General features: G+C 45.2%; 1 pseudogene; it reads left to right on the top strand.

Moving 5' to 3' along the window:
* Window positions 1-16,558, top strand: part of LOC106731537 (RIMS-binding protein 2-like) — a 100,235-nt pseudogene that overhangs the window by 74,331 nt on the left and 9,346 nt on the right.

The following is a 16,558-nucleotide window of genomic DNA, read 5'->3' on the forward strand; positions in this document are numbered from 1 at the left end:
AGAGGGAGTGCTGGGGTCAGCCACGGTTCCCAGGAAGAGTGCTGTGGGGCACGGGGCTGGCAAGGCTGTCCTCGTGCCACAAGCCTTCTGCCTGCAGCTTTAAGCTCTGCAGGAGAAGGGGAGCATTGGAGTTGTCAGGTGTGGCCAGAGAGGTCACAAGTGCAGCTGTGAGGCCTCTGGAGGACAATTATTTCAAAGTAACAGCACCAGAGTGTCAACACTAACGCTATTTCAAAATAACAATTTTGAAATAAGCGTTATTCCTCATGAAAAGCAGGAGTTATTATTTTGAAAAAACCAGCCCCTTATTTTGAAATAACGGGCTTGGTAGTGTGGATACTCTGCTTGTTATTTCAAAATAATTCCCTAGTGTATACCAGGGCTAGGAGTTCATGCTGCTTAGTATCTTGCAGGATTGGGTCTCCTCTTCCTTTAACAATATGGTCTCTTTTATCTTTTATTGGCATCTACTATTTCAGAGAGTTTGTCTGGCTGGCTGTTTGTGTGTTCGTCTGTCTGTTCAAGAACTCCTCCTAAATGGCAAGAGCTAGGACCACCCATTTGGCACATAAGTTCCTCTTATAACTTAAGCAAGGTCAGGGTTTGGTTGTGCCATGACAATGAGATGTGCCTGCAATGCGATTGCTTCTCAGAAAACCATACAGAAAAGAGAGAGAATCACCAGGCAGGTGAAAGGGGATGTCTGGGGTCTCCCCATCACCCCATCCGGGACTGCCCCAACTCTGAACCTCCCACCCCCCAGGTGCCCTTTAGGGAGCAGGGGGGCTGAACCTTCCCACCTAGGTTTATACAGGGACATTGCTGGCTGTTTCCCTTCATCAGGGAGCCAGGGGAAAGTGCTCAGTTTGCTGCATTCCTCACTCTGCCTGGGGAGTGCAGGGGTCAGACAAACCTGGACCTGCTCCAGCTGGGAGACATGTGCCCCTCCCCTGGCTGTGCCTGCTGGAGCTGCAGCAGCCATGGAGAGGCGCTTCTCACCTGACCCTAAGCTGCTGAGGTGAGAGAGGTCTGGGGTTGTCCTGTCTCCCCCAGGCAGCCTGCACACTACACTCCTCATCCCCAGCCCTGCCCCAGAGCAATGATTCAAATGAAGCATGCACATTTTCATTTCATTTTCCAAAAAAACAAAAATTAATTGCATTAAGGACCCAAGCAACACTGGGTAAATCTTCTAGTCATTTTTATAATCAGAAAAAAGTGTTCAAAGTGTCTACAGATTTTTTTCCCCTTTTTCCTTAGTGTGTCCTACATTTTTTAGAAACTTTAGTGATTGTGTGCATGACTTAGAATATGGGCTGTGAAGCAGGAAACCCAAATTGTAATCTCTTCTCTGCTGCTGATATAACCATGTAGCATTGGGCAAGACACTTTTTACCTAATTTGCAGAGTGGGGATAGTAGGACTTGGTTCTTATTTACACATCTTGGTTCTTATTTACACATCTCTGGTAGTGAAATATCTTAAATAAGTAATTCTGCCGCTCTACTCTGCACTAGTTAGGCCTCAGCTGGAGTACTGTGTCCAGTTCTGGGTGCCACATTTCAAGAAAGATGTGGAGAAATTGGAAAGGGTACAGAGAAGAGCGACAAGAATGATTAAAGGTTTAGAGAACATGACCTATGAAGCCAGGCTTCATGAACTGGGCTTGTTTAGTTTGGAAAAAAGAAGATTAAGGGGGGACATGATAGCGGTTTTCAAATATCTAAAAGGGTGTCACAAAGAGGAAGGAGAAAATTTGTTCCTCTTGGTTTCTGAGGACAGGACAAGGAGTAATGGGCTTAAAGTGCAGCAGGGGAGGTTTAGATTGGACATTAGGAAAAAATTCCTAACTGTCAGGGTGGTCAAATATTGGAATAAATTGCCAAGGGAGGTGGTGGAATCTCCCTCTCTGGAGTTATTTAAGAACAGGTTAGATAGACATCTGTCAGGGATGGTGTAGACGGAGCTTGGTCCTGCCTTGAGGGCGGGGGGCTGGACTTGATGACCTCTCGAGGTCCCTTCCAGTCCTAGTATTCTATGATTCTATGATTCATTTTCAGTTAGGTTAAGGCCCTTTGCACAGTCACAGTGATGTAAAAGTGCCTTATTGCAAATTAAAATTAGGTCTAGTAGTGTTTACCTACAGGATGTTGAGCATTAATTAGTTAAAACTTGTTAATGCAAAAGCTAATCTAAATATTGATTATTATTGCCGATAAATAGACAGTATTTGCAAGCAGGCTTTGGCTGGGCGGCGGGGGGAGGGGGGTTATGTCAATATGAAAAAATAATCTCAGCATGTGTGTCAAACTGCTAGGACACATAGTCATCTCGTATAATAACCAGTGTCCCTCTAAGGTGGGTGGCAGCCCAGCTTCACAGGTGATTAATCAGCCCTGCCCAGTCAGTCTGTGCAGGGAGCCCTGAGCCTCTGACTGGGCAGGGCTGAGTAATCACCTGTGAAGCTGGGCTGCCCCACAGCTTAGAGGGACACTGATAATAACCTTTTTTCTTTTTCCAGCTAGTGGGTAAAAATTGGATGTGATTCATGTTTATTTACTCCTGAACCCTGATCTTGATATTAATATGTCTTTACATTCCATTAGAAATTTCTGGGGACTTTTAATCCACTGAACAGGTACAGAATGGGAAGTGGCAAGGGATGCTTCCTCCATGCTACCCTTTGGGATCCCCTCTCTGGAGGGGCCATTAATAAGGGACAGATGACCATCCACACCCTGTGGCCTATTCAGCATGCAGTGCCTCTGCTGTGACTGCCAGACTGGTTGCCACTTTGTACCAATTGTTTGTGTTTTTATTTCTGGGTAGGTAACGAAAGCCGCTCTGGAAGTTGTTGTGTGATTTCAGAGTTTATACGACCACTGAAGATATCTAGGGACAAACCAGAACAATTGTCTGTCAAACCTACTTTTCTATCCAGGTCAAGATCCAGCAGCTCAAGATACATATATGATTCAGATGTGAGTCTTTTTAAATTGATGGCATTTATAATGTGTTTGACAGGCCAGAGCCTGCCTTCCTTCCTTCCTCCAGTGCAGGGGTCTCCAAACTACGGCCCGCGGGCCGGATGCGGCCCGCGAGGCCCTCTCATCCGGCCCGTGGAGACCTTTTTGTCTGGCCCCGCCTTCTTCCGCGTGCCGGCGAGATTATCCCTGAGGCGCTTGAGTCCGAGCATTGGTGTCAGCGGGAGAAACGGATTCGCAGGCGGCTGCACGAGGCCCCAGCGCGCGCACGGGACAGCAGGTAGCCCAGGTCAGGGACGGCTCCGCGTGCCGCTTGGCCGGGCGGGCGAAAAAGGGGGGTCTCGAAGGCGGGCTCCGGATCAGACCCGGCGGCAGAGGATCGCGGGAGGCTGGACGGAGGGGAGGAAACCCGACGGTGGTTTCTCAGGGGCTAGGAGCGAGGGGCTACTTCTCCGGGGGCGGGGCTGAGGAGCTGGTGCCCATTGCAGGAGGCGGTCTGGTTGCTGTGGCACAGTGATAACGTGTCTGCTTTCAAACCAGCTTTTCCCATTAAAATGCATGCCCCTTGTTCCCTGAGGCTATGTTACAAATTGTCACCTCATTCCCTGCATGATAGGAGAGCGATCACATCTCTTCAAGTGTGAGTGTCTTAGGCTGAACATATTGAACCACCCCCAATTTCAAACAGTGATTTCTAAAGCCAGAAATGTCTGCTATTTTGGCATCCAGGAAACAATTTCACCATTCATACTAATACAGGTGTTCATGTGTAGTGTATCAATGTGTTATTAAATAATAACTGAATAAAATAATATTAAATAAATAATTAAAAACAACATCCATTTTTTGATTGGTTTTTATTTGGACCTCAAGTGTGTAGTCGGCCCCCGAACTGCTGTTTGATAGTTAATGCGGCCCTCGGGCTGAAAAGTTTGGAGACCCCTGCTCCAGTGGAACAGGGTGCTACAGGTTGGTATTTAACTGCTCTTCTGAAAAGTTAAGGGTGGGATTTTCAAATGCACCTAAGTGATTTGGGAACACAAATAATAGGATTATTGTACCTCTAAATCACATGTGGAGTTGTGAAAATCCACTTAGAAAACCTGAGCTGGGATTTTCAAAGTGGCCTCAACAAACTAGATGCCCAAATCCCACTCATTCAACAGGAGTGTTGGGTGCCTAAACCCCTGAGATGTCTTTCAAAATCCAAGACCTCGACAGGATGGGTTAAGCAGTGTTTTGTAGCTACACTACTATTCTGTTCTGAGTCATATATAAGTAGGGTGACAATCTGCTATTTTTTAACTTTGCTTAATGTCTTGCATTCTTGTCTTTTGCTTAGTTTGTTTATTTAGTCCTTGTGAAATGTATCACATTTTGTTGACCTTTCTGTGCCCATTATTAATGTGAGATTGACATAAATCTCTATCACAGGACAGAAAATGCCTTTGTAAGAGCACTATTCTAAATGATGACCATGGAGCTCAGCTCTGTTCTAGGAAGGGCCACTTGTAGGTGTGAGAAGTGGATCATTCTCTTTGACCTGATCTTTGCTTGTCTTTCTTGATGTGGAAATCCACTGGTGTATCACCACCTGGCCCAGTTTCTAGGGTACCAGTAAACAGCGGATATAAGGCAGGGTGAGCGGGGCGGCTGCCCCGGGCCCCGCACTGCAATAGGCCCTGCGCCGAGCCACTGCACGGGGCCCAAACGGCCGCTTGTGCTGCTTGCTCCCGCGCGGCGGCCCAGCTGAGCGGCGCAGAACTCAGCAGAGCGCCACGGCGGGAGGCAAAGGCCGTGACAGAGGCTCCAGGTCCCACCCCCTGGCCATGTACATCACCCCCCCACCCCCCTTCGCCTCCCACCGTGGCGTTCGGCTGACTTCTGCGCCGCTCAGCTGGGCCGCCGTGTAGGAGCAAGCAGCGCAAATGGCCGTTTGGACTCCGCGAGTGAGAAGCAGGAGGGGGAGGACTAAGGAGAAGAGAAAGAGAGCGTGAGAGGCAGGAGGAGGAGGAGAAGAGAAAGAGAGAGTGAGGCAGAAGGGGGAGGAGACTTAAATACAAATGAAAATTTTTAATTATTAATGCAGAATTTTGTTTAAGAATGACTTACAATATAATTAAAATAAAAATTATCCAACTAAATTAAGTTTCTATCAAATTTACCCAATTCACATTTAATATGAAAATAGCCTTCAATCTGCACATTTGACGCCTTTTTTCTATTTTTTCTTCAAAGGGAGGCCCCGCAAAATTGTGCTGCCCTGGGCCCCGCAAAACTCTCATCCGCCCCTGGTACCAGTTGTAGCTGAATTTGAGCCTGTAACCTGCAGAATCTAGCTTCCTATGATCTCTGCATTTATTCACAGTTTTGAAAAAAATCAGCAGAGCTCTTTACAATGTTTTATTATTGCTAATCTTTACACATCCCAGCACTAGCAAGAAATCCCCTGAAACACAATTCAACTTCTTCAGTGCACCTGATTACAGTTCCTTTTCTTTCATGTCATTGTGTGTCTAGACTACATGGTTTTGTTGACAAAAGTGGACTTTTGTCGACAAAACTATACCTGCGTCTACAGTGCTGCTGAGTTCTGTCAACATAACGTCGACAAAACTCAGCAGTTTTCTCAATGGATGTAAACCTCATTCTACAAGGAATAACGCCTTTTGTCGACAGAGTTCTGTCGACAGAAGGCATTATTGCATCTACACTGTCCTTTGCGTCCACCCTGTCATCCACTGGCTGTAGTCTAGATGCTCTTTGTCGACAAAAGCTTCGTCGACAGTATCTGTCGACAAAACTTCTGACGAGAAAAGCCTGTAGTCTAGACATACCCAGAGAATGTGCACAATTCCAAACACCCATATATAAAACCTCTATAGACATGAATAAGGATGAAAGCCAATAGTCTCTTGTAGAAAAGTAACAGGGTTCTATAAAAATACCCGCAATCAAATTTAATAGAGAATAAGATCATATCTATAGATTTCCTTAACCAGCCTATGGAAGATCAATGGGATCTCATTATCCCAAAACACATATGGGATGATTTCTTTAGAGAAATCCATAAAAGGCTATTATTTTCTCTTAAATTCTGTAAGACTGTTCTGTTAGAGAACATGAGCTATGAGGTAAGACTGAAAGAATTGGGCTTGTTTAATTTGGAAAAGAGAAGATTGAGAGGGGACATGATAGCAGTTTCCAGGTATCTAAAAGGGTGACACAAGGAGGAGGGAGAAAAATTGTTCTCCTTGGCCTGAGGACAGGACAAGAAGCAAGGGGCTTAAACTGCAGCAAGGGAGGTTTAGGTTGGACATTAGGAAAAACTTCCTATCTCTCAGGGTGGTCAGACACTGAAATAAATTTCCTAGAGAGGTTGTGGAATCCCCATCTCTGGAGATATTGAAGAGCAGGTTGGACAGACATCTATCAGGGATGGTCTAGACCAGGCCTGTGCAAAATACGGGCTGGATCCAGCCCACGGAGGCAGCAGGGAGCCCCAGGTTGGCTCCCCTGCAGCCCCGTGCGCTCGGCAGAAACGCGGCTGCAGAGCTCCGTTTCTGTTTTAAAACTGATGGGGAGGGGGGAAGTTTTAGAAGCCACCCCGCCCCCAGCACATTCCCATTGGCTGGTTTCTGGCAGAAACCAGCCAATGGGAGCTGTTTGTTGGAATAACAGGCAGCTAAGGAGAATCACGCCCCCTCTCCTGGGCTCAATTATTCATGAAGCCCATGGCCAGGCAGGCAGGCAGGCTGGGAAACATTTTAAGCTCTGCAGGCAGGCAGGCTAGTTTGGCAGCTGGTTCTGGCACCCCAGCCCTTTCCTGCCCCAACTCTCTGCCCCCCCACTCAACATACCCAAACCCTCTGTCCCCCTCTTACACCCATACCCCCTCCCAGATCTGGCACCCCAATCTCCTGCCCCAGATCACAAACCCCTCTTACCCTAGGTCACATCCCAAACCCCTGCGCTCCAGTCCCTGCTCTAGGACACAACCACCTCCTTCACCCAAGCTCCCTCCCAGACTCCACACCAATCCCTTACCCCAAGCTCCCTTCTGCACCCAACCTCCATCCCAGACCCCGCATCTATAATACATGGAAGAGTACGGCCCTCGATCACTTTCCAAAATCTTGGAGTGGCCCCCTGTCATAACCAGGAGTGCTGACCAGCACCTGGTGACTAAGGGGTTAACTCTGTACCTAGCCAGGTATCGGGTGGTCAGCCAATAACAATCATTGTCATCATCATCAACAACAACCATAGGCTCAATGCCCGTTGGTGTCCGATGCCTCCCTCACTATTTCCTTCCATCTTTCCCTGTCCAGTGCGGAGTGGCTTAGTTTCTGTAGACTAGCTCCGCACCAATCTACTGTATCATCTCCCCATTCTCTGTGGGGTCTGCCTCTCCTATTGGTACCATCCATTATGCCAAATACCAGGGTCTGAACTTTTCACTCGTCGTTCATTCTGCAGATATGCCCAAATAGCTGTAACTTCCATTGTATAACCTTCTGCAGTAGATTCTCTTTTGGCTGTATCTTCCTATAGAATTCCTCGTTGGTGACCTTCTGCATCCATCCTGTTCTCAGGATCTTTCTATAAGAACTCCTGTCAAATGCCAATATCCTTCTCTTCGAATCTTTCGTTATCACCCATGTCTCACATCCATACAACATGCTGCTAAATACACACGTTTTCAAGATGCTCAGCTTCATTCCTAAGCTAATCACTTTACTTTTCCAGATCTTATCCATCGCCTTCAAACTCGCTCTTGCTTTCGCTATTCTAGTCGCTATTTCCTTCTTACAGTCTAGATCATACATCATGTTGCTCCCCAAATACGTGAACTTCTCTACGTTCTCTAGTTCGATCCCATCTACGCTGATCTTCCTTCCTATTTCCTTATCTCCAAATACCATTGTCTTCGTTTTATTGATATTCATAATCAGTCCATACTGCTTCCCTTCCTCATTTAGCACCTGCACCATTCTTGCTAGCTTCTCTTCATCTTCCTCTATGCTAACTATATCATTCACGAACCTCAAGTTGTTAATTCTCATCCTGTGCACCGATATCCCTTCTACCTCTTCCTTGATCTTGTCCATCGCTCTCTTTAGGTACGTGATGAAGATACTCGGCGATATCGGATCTCCTTGACTCGTACCGCTACTCGTTCTAAACCAGCTTCCCAACTCTCCGTATGTTCTCACCGCTGCCTCCACATTATCGCTGATATCCTTCAACAACTGTATCAGTCTGCTATCCACTCCGTACGACTCCAACACCGCCCAAGTCACTTTCTGATCTATACTGACAAATGCCTTCTGAAAATCGATGAAGCAATTGTAGATGTTCTTGTACTTTCGCTGTGCTTTCTCCGTTATTAATCTTAGTGCCAATATCTGCTGTATGGTACTTCTATCTTTCCTGAATCCCGCTTCTCATCCACTAGATGTTCTTCTATCTGCGATCTCAATCTCTCCATCAGTATCATCATCAGCACCTTGCCTAGATGACTCGTTAAGGCAATCGTTCTGTAGTTCTTGCACTCCAACGCACTTCCTTTCTTGTGTATTGTCACTAGCACAGATCTTGTCCATTCATTAGGTGCTTTCCCTTCTTTCCACGCTATATTACATAGTCAGTGTATTTCCTGAATCATACTTTCTCCATGATATTTGATCATCTCTCCCATGATCTTATCATTTCCAGGGCTCTTATTGTCCTTTAGTCATTTCACTGCTCTTTCTACTTCCTCCTTCAAAATATCAGTCTTGCTCTCAATGCTTGGCGGTGATATCTCTTTCAATTCTTTGATCAGTCTCTCTGAGACACTCAGGTCCAACTGTGCTTTGTACAGATCGGTACAATATCTCGTCCATCGCTGCACAACCTTCTCCTTGTTCATGAGCACCTTATCGTTCTCGTCTTTGATCGCCATCTGCTTTGGCTGCCACTTCCTATTAATATTCCTAATCATCTTATACACCTCCCTGATCTTACACTCACCATAATACCTCTCTATATCTTCACACTGCTCCTCTAACCACTTTGCCTTATCCATTCTGGCCGCTTTCCTTACCTCATTGCATTTCACTCTATATTGCTGTTCCGCCCTCTCGGAGACATCCCTTCTGATCTTCAATACTCTCTTCTCTTGGACCAACTTCAGTGTCTCCTGCATAATCCACTTCTTATTGATCTTCTCTTCTTCTGGAACCGTCTGCTCAATTGCCTCTTCTATCGCCGTAGCTATCTTTTTGACTCTCTTATCTAGGTCTTTCTCTGTAACTGCATTCCTGATCTTCTCTTTGAGCACTGCTCTGTACGTGTTCCCTATTTCTTCCTTGCCTAGCCTCGCCACGTCTCTTTGTTTCTTAAACCTTGTTTTATACTTTCTCTTAAGTTTCATCTTGATGTTCGCAATCACTAGACTGTGGTCTGAGTCCATATCCACTCCTTGGAAAGTTCGGCATTTCTGTACTGATGTTACCCATCTTCTTCTCATCAAGATCATATCTATCATATTCTTGGACTTCCCATTGTTCAATCGCCATGTCCACTTCCTACAGTCCTTTTGTTGGAATCTTGTGTTGCAGATCAACATCTCGTGCTCCATAGCAAACTCTAGTAGTTTCTTGCCTCGTTCATTTCTTTCTCCGTATCCAAACCTTCCCATGACTCTCTCCCAACCTTTGTTATCTGTTCCAACCTTCACGTTTCAGTCTCCTCCGATGATCAACACATCTTTCTTTGGTATCTCCTTCAGTTTCTTTGTCAAATCTTTATATACTAGCTCGATCTCTTCCTCCATGCTGTCCGACATGGGTGCATACACCTGAACGACCAAGATGTTGAACGGTTTTGCTTTGAATCTCGCTAACATCATTCTTGCACTCACTGGTTTGTGTCCTAACAATGCTCCTCTAGCTCTTTTGCTAAGAAGGAATACGACTCCTGCCTCATGTTTCGCTTCGTTCCCTGACCAAATAACTTCGCAACCACACATCTCTCCCGATGCCATCGAACACATCTCTGCCAGTGCAAGTATATCACATCAGTACCTCTCCATCTCCTTTCAAAGCAGCTCTAACTTTCCCATTGCCCACAGAGTTCAGACATTCCACGTTCTGATTGATGTTAGTTGTAGTTTCCTTTCAGTAGCCAACTTATCGACCCATCCCCGATCGCTCGATTGGTATCGTGGACCTTGTTTATCCGGGCAACGTCCGAGCCGGCATCTTTTATCAGTTAGTCGTACTGGCATCAGATTTAATTCATATTGTTGTTTTACAATCAGCACATCGACACTCATCTGACCAACCCTCCTCCTTTATCGAAGCTTGAGACTGGCATGAAACCCCTAGAGGCTTCATGGCGGAGTTCCAATAACAATGCTGGTAGGAATTTCAAACTGGAAGAGAGGGGTTTTATCTCTCTGTGTTTTGTTTGAGATTCAGAGCAGTTTCTCCCACATATTAAGGACGATGGGAGACACTTCTCTCTCCAGGAACGGACTTCTTGAAATGTGTAAGTAGGGAAAAGTTTAGCTAGTCTGTCAGGGTTTATTGTTTTCCTTGTTTGAGGATGTAAAAATAATGTCTGAGCTTGTTAAGTGTTTTTTCCCCCCTTTGTAACTAAGCTTTTAGCCCAGGGGCTTTCCCTGAGTATCTATATCAATTGGTGGTTCTTTCCATCTAGCCACTTTACTATGCTTGCAACTGTAGTTTTGTTTTGATAATAAAGGATTGTTTCTTTTCTAATTAACTGGGATTGCTTGATTGTTGTGTCCTTAGGACTCAGTGCCTAGTTACAAGGGCAGAGTCCATTGTTGTCAGTGAATTCCCTCTGTTTTTTCCTAACTCCCAAGTAAAACGGAAGTTGGGTCAGGGGGAGAGTTTTACCTTAGGGAGATTTCCCAAGTTATCTCTTCCCTGGTTTTCTTGAAATTACTTGGGTGGTGCCAGCGGATTCCCCAAAATCTGAGTATTAGGATTTTGGGGGGAAGTTTTTGTACCAGAGCCTGTAGAAATCAGGTTTTGGAGTGCTCTTGCGGGCCCCCACTTCTGCATTCCTTGTGCCAGAGTGGGAAACAGCCTTGACACCCCTCCTCAAAAATTATTGCCCACCCCTGATCTAGACAGTGCTTGGTCCTGCTGTGAGGGCAGGGGACTGGACTTAATGGCCTTGCAAGGTCCCTTCCAGCTCTAGTATTTTATGGTTCTATGAAAATATATGGGATCTGTTTGTGTTGACTCAGCAACACAGTTGACTCACTAGGTTTTCTACTCATTAATTTGTAGTGGAGTAAAAATTATGGCTTTGCAATATTGTGCTGAATTAAGTATTATGGTGAATTCAGAGCGAATATGTTTTTCCACTGGGTTAGTGAAGTGGATGGAACTCCGACGGGTATTGGTTTAGGAGTGTTTTATTTGGTGAGTTTCTTCAGCTAACACTGATCACAATTTTTTAAAAATTCAATGTTTGCCTACAGTTACAAGTCAATGGTAGCTAAAGTACCACAGGTATTTCCTGTTCTAACTATAGGATGCCACTGTGGGCTAACTGTAAATGTTGATGTTTTAATGGCAGCTAGGACTGTACATAATTCAAAGTGAATCATTTGTAGTGAGTCATCTTGGGACTAACTTGCTAAAGTTTTTATTAAAATAAAATAGCATGTTCTGGATAAATTTCTATTCATTATTAGTATACATATTTCTAAATAAAAATGAATTGCTGAAAGACTATATCAGACTCTGTTTCATATGGAGTGTTTTTTATGTGTTGCATGTTGACTATTTTATATATCCCATGAGGATAACAGTGTGTGCAATGGTATAAATCCTATGGTCTTTATTTCTTTACAGATGGATGATGAACGGAATTCCAATACTTCAAAGCAAAGCAAAGTCCATCTTTGCATCGCCCATTATAGGTAACATAAACAGTTGGGGGGAGGAATATAATTCCAAAATTCTGTTGGTTTATTTTTTTACTTTTCTCGCACATGCAATTAATGTCCGGACCACAGTCCTGCTCATACACAATCCTAGGTAAAAGAGTGATTCACAGGGGGGTTCAGGGAAATGGATGGATTCTTAATCATACCCTACTTCCATAGCCTTGGCAAATGCTGTGGCCCACCCTCCATGCAAATGGGTTTGGCTTATGAATTTGCATATGCAAAGGCCCCCTCTCACATTCATCTGCAAGCTCCATGACCGCAGTGGGTGGAGCTTCCTGTGCAAATGCAAAGCACAGCTATGTGGTTCACTGTGGGTATGTCTGCACTAGCCACCCTAGTTCGAACTAGGGTGGCTAATGTAGTCATTCGAACTTGCAAATGAAGCCCGGGATTTAAATATCCCAGGCTTTATTTGCATGTTCCCAGGCGCCACCATTTTAAAATGCCCGGTAGTTCAAACTACCTGCCCGCGGCTACACGCAGCACGGGCTAGGTAGTTTGAATTAAAGCTCCTAATTCGAACTACCGTTACTCCTCATTGCAGGAAGGGGTAACGGTAGTTCGAATTAGGAGCTTTAATTCAAACTACCTAGCCCGTGCCGCATGTAGCAGCAGACAGGTAGTTCGAACTACCGGGCATTTTAAAATGGCGACGCCTGGGAACATGCAAATAAAGCCTGGGATATTTAAATCCCGGGCTTCATTTGCAAGTTCGAATGCCTACATTAGCCACCCTAGTTTGAACTAGGGTGGCAGTATAGACATACCCAGAGAGTGCAGGCTTTCTTGTGTGGGCTTTCCTCATCTTATTCCTACCCGCTTGCACAGTGAAACCATGGAGGGATTTTTCATAGATTTTTGGGTTGTATATGCCGATAGACAGATGGGGGCAGGGTTTGTTTCTCCAAGTCATTTTCTCATCAGAGTGGAAAGGGAAGTCAGTGAAGAGCAAACAATATTTGTCAGAGGGGTTACTGCTAATCCGTGTCTTTCTCAGGTTCAAATCAGGAAAGGTAGTCTCAGAATATAAATGATAACATTGTTCATCAATCTAAGCTCTATGTCTGACTGCTACAGAAAGATTTTTAATAGAGACACAAGCTTAATCTTCAACTTCCCTCCTTCCTTAGAGGAGCAGTGACTGCAAATCACTGTGTTCACTTGGCATCTTCAGTGCCAGCAGTTCACCTATACATGTACTCTCTAAATGGCATGGGGGCACTTGTGAAAGTGTGGCTTGTCTGCTGGCTGACCTGGGTGTATTGAGCCTGCTGGCCCTAAGTTTCCGCTGGGGGGAATTTTGAACTTCTGCACAGGCACAGAATTCATGTCTCCCATAGATGTCTTTGCTTCCCTGCCAGAAAGTCATTTTTCTGTGGTGAAGCAAAGGGAATCCACAAGAGTGGTCATGCAGCACTCCCCAGCAACACAAATGTGTTGTTGCAGGTTCCCAGAGTAGCCATGGAGTGGTAAATCATGGGGAGGGGAGACAGAGCTAGGGAGGCCCCAGCCAGTGGCTTCTACCCTGTGCCAGGCTCAGGGTATGTCTACACTAGCACCCTAGTTTGAACTAGGGGGCTAGTGTAGACATACCCTCAGTTATTAGTCCTGGTGGGCTGGGAAGAATGAGACTTCCTCTTTCCCTGCAAGGAGTGTCCAGGGCTGGATCAGAGCCATCCATAGAAACCTCTCTATTTGCAGGAAGTGCCACCCCCCCCCCCCCCCACACACACACTGCCTGCCCCCATTGCTGCTTAGCTGGGGGGGGGGAGTCACTATATGGGGAACTACTCCCCCATTTGCCCAAACCCCATGCATCCAGATCCATCTCATACCCAGATTGCCCTGCTAAGTCTCACCCCTTGCACCCTAACAAGCCTCACCCTTTGCATTCAGTGCTCCCCTGCACCCAGACCCGCCCCCCAGCCAAACCTCATCTCCCTGCATCTGGACCCCAACCCTGCACCTAGACTGCCACACTTAAACCTCCACCCCCAAAAGCCATCTGCATCTGGACCACCATGACTAGCCCCCTGCATCCAGACTCCCTACCCACCAACCCAGCACCTGGACCTCCCCTGCTGAGCCCTACCACCTTCACCTAGACCCAGAGGAGTTGCATTGTGTCTGCAACAAGCCCATGTTCATTCAGGTTGCCCTCCACCCGGACTCCCCACCAAGCTTCCCACACAGAACCCTGCTACCCCACACCTGGCTTTCCCTATACTAAGCCCCTCCATACACGGATCCTGCTGGGCCAAGCCTGCCTGCCTTCACCTATTGTGCTTGACATGGAGGGGCAGGGCCCAGGGTGTTTCTGGGACAGTCCTCATCCTTGCACTGTATCAGGGTCAGGTGCAACTTTACCACAGAGCCCATGTTTGAGGGTGGGGGGTACAGGGTGATTTCCATCCTCTGTGTAGCCAGTGGCCCTGTGCTCCCCACTGCCAGTGTGGGGCCTCCACATTTATTTGTGTGCAGAATTCACATTTATTAAAATGTGCAGAATTTTAAAATATTAAGTTTAGTTTTAGTTTAGTTTTGGCACAGAGTACCCTCAGGAGTAGCAGCACTCCCTGATACTTCAAATCTCAGTAGTCAGTGTTTTAATACTAAATTTAAGTCTAAATTTCCCCAGAATGAACCTGGCTAATAAAGAGGAGGATTTATTCCAGTCCCAGTTTCATTACAGTGTAATATTCAGTGCACTGCATAGTTGAGAGCTGATGGCACAGAGCGTAGCAGAAGGCAGAGCCCACACTGAGCTCAAATTAAACACACTTTATCCAGAGAAACATGATTTTATTCCTACAACACATACTGTAAAGCTCACCCAACTGAAGAGAGTTCCTCAACAAACCAGCATGAAACTAAAAGATTATTAATTGAGCAATTAAATGCCTTATATATTAACTTGAAGTGGCTGCTGCTATCTGTCACAGAGAGAACCAGTAGAAAAAGAACAGATGAAGATTCTTTTCTAGCTAGACTTTAAACAGCCAACAAACCCAAACCTGTTGTTATGCAATAGTGCACTTTCCATTTATGCTAGATTTAAAATAATGCACTTTTCATCTGACGAAGTGATTTTTTACCCAAAAACACTTATGCCCAAATAAATATGTAAAGTCTGTATCACAAAAACGAGGAGTCCTGTGGCACCTCAAAGACTAACACAGCTACTCCTCTGAGACTTGTCACTTTCCATTGGCCTTTAACATCAGAGCAGCATAGCATGCTTAGCAAAACCAGAAAAATTATTTTCAACGTGGATAATATTTTTCTAAAAAAAAACCAAACAGGAACAAACCAGAAAATGTTATTTGTTGTAAATGTCATAAAAGAGAGAGAGAATAATTCCGAGTGCTAGAGAGGCAGCATGGTGGTGTGATTAGAGCAGAAAAATTGGGAGTCAGGAGATTTGGAACCTGATTCTGGTTCCGACACCACCTCACTGTGTGACTATGGCCTTCACTGTCCTTCTATGTGTAAATGTGGCCCAGTCTAGACGGGCCAAATTTCGGAAAAGCCTCTTCTGACCAAAGTATCGGAAAAAGATACACAAAATGCAGAGCGCATTTTGTGTATCTTTTTCCAATAGATCCTCGCAGTCTAGATGTACCGTCTAGTGCAGCCATCCTTATATAAGCCTGGTGGGGTAGGGAGGGACCCTCTTTTTGTTCTGTGTACACCTAGCACACTGGGGTCCTGCTACATGGCTAAGGCTCCTAGGTGCTATTGTAATGCAAATAATAAATAATAATAATAATGTAATATAAAGGTGACTCCAATTCCTTTAGTTTCCCTGCTGAAATATGTATTTCCAAAGGTGCAGCAAGAAGATGGGAGTCTAGAGCTCCGCTCATGTGCAGACTTTAGAACTACATGCTACTGTGTGGTTATTATGCAGTGGTGTGTGGGTTGTAACTCATTAAATACACCCATTGCCTGAATGAAGTTTCCATCTGTGCTTCACTGCAGTTACAACCCGTTTGATGGACCAAATGAAAATCCAGAAGCAGAGCTCCCTCTTACAGCAGGAAAATACCTCTATGTATATGGAGACATGGATGAAGATGGCTTCTATGAAGGTTTTGTTTATTTATATCTTATTATTCGTTTATGTTGATTTGAAACAATTTAACTCCCATACCATGTTCTCCATGACCAAAAGCAATTGATAAAGTCCCCCTATTTTTTTATTTATGCATCAGCAAAGCAGCTCCTTCCACTTACAGCTAATTTTATTTATAAGACTCCCTGAACCATCAGCATTTCCTATTTGACAGGATTTGTGCTGACAAGAAAGCTCAGTGAGATTTTAGTTTTTGCCTCAAAGATCCTTGACTCGCCTCAAGCTGTGAACATTTGATTCTTCTGTGTAGAATTTTCTCTTGCTAGACACTGATACAAAGTCATATTGGAACAAGGTGACAAGTAGCAGTTTGATACGTGTAGATTAACCATGCCATGAATACTGTTTTATTTTCATGCCCTTTCAGTGTGAGGTTGCTCCCTGCAACATCAACTTCATAACTTATCTTTTCCACAGGGGGCTGCCCTTCAATTTAAGCTGATGTAGTCTTGTGCAGTGCAT

The sequence above is a fragment of the Pelodiscus sinensis genome, unplaced genomic scaffold, assembly GCF_049634645.1.
Source record: "Pelodiscus sinensis isolate JC-2024 unplaced genomic scaffold, ASM4963464v1 ctg36, whole genome shotgun sequence".
NCBI classification, from domain to species: Eukaryota; Metazoa; Chordata; order Testudines; family Trionychidae; genus Pelodiscus; species Pelodiscus sinensis.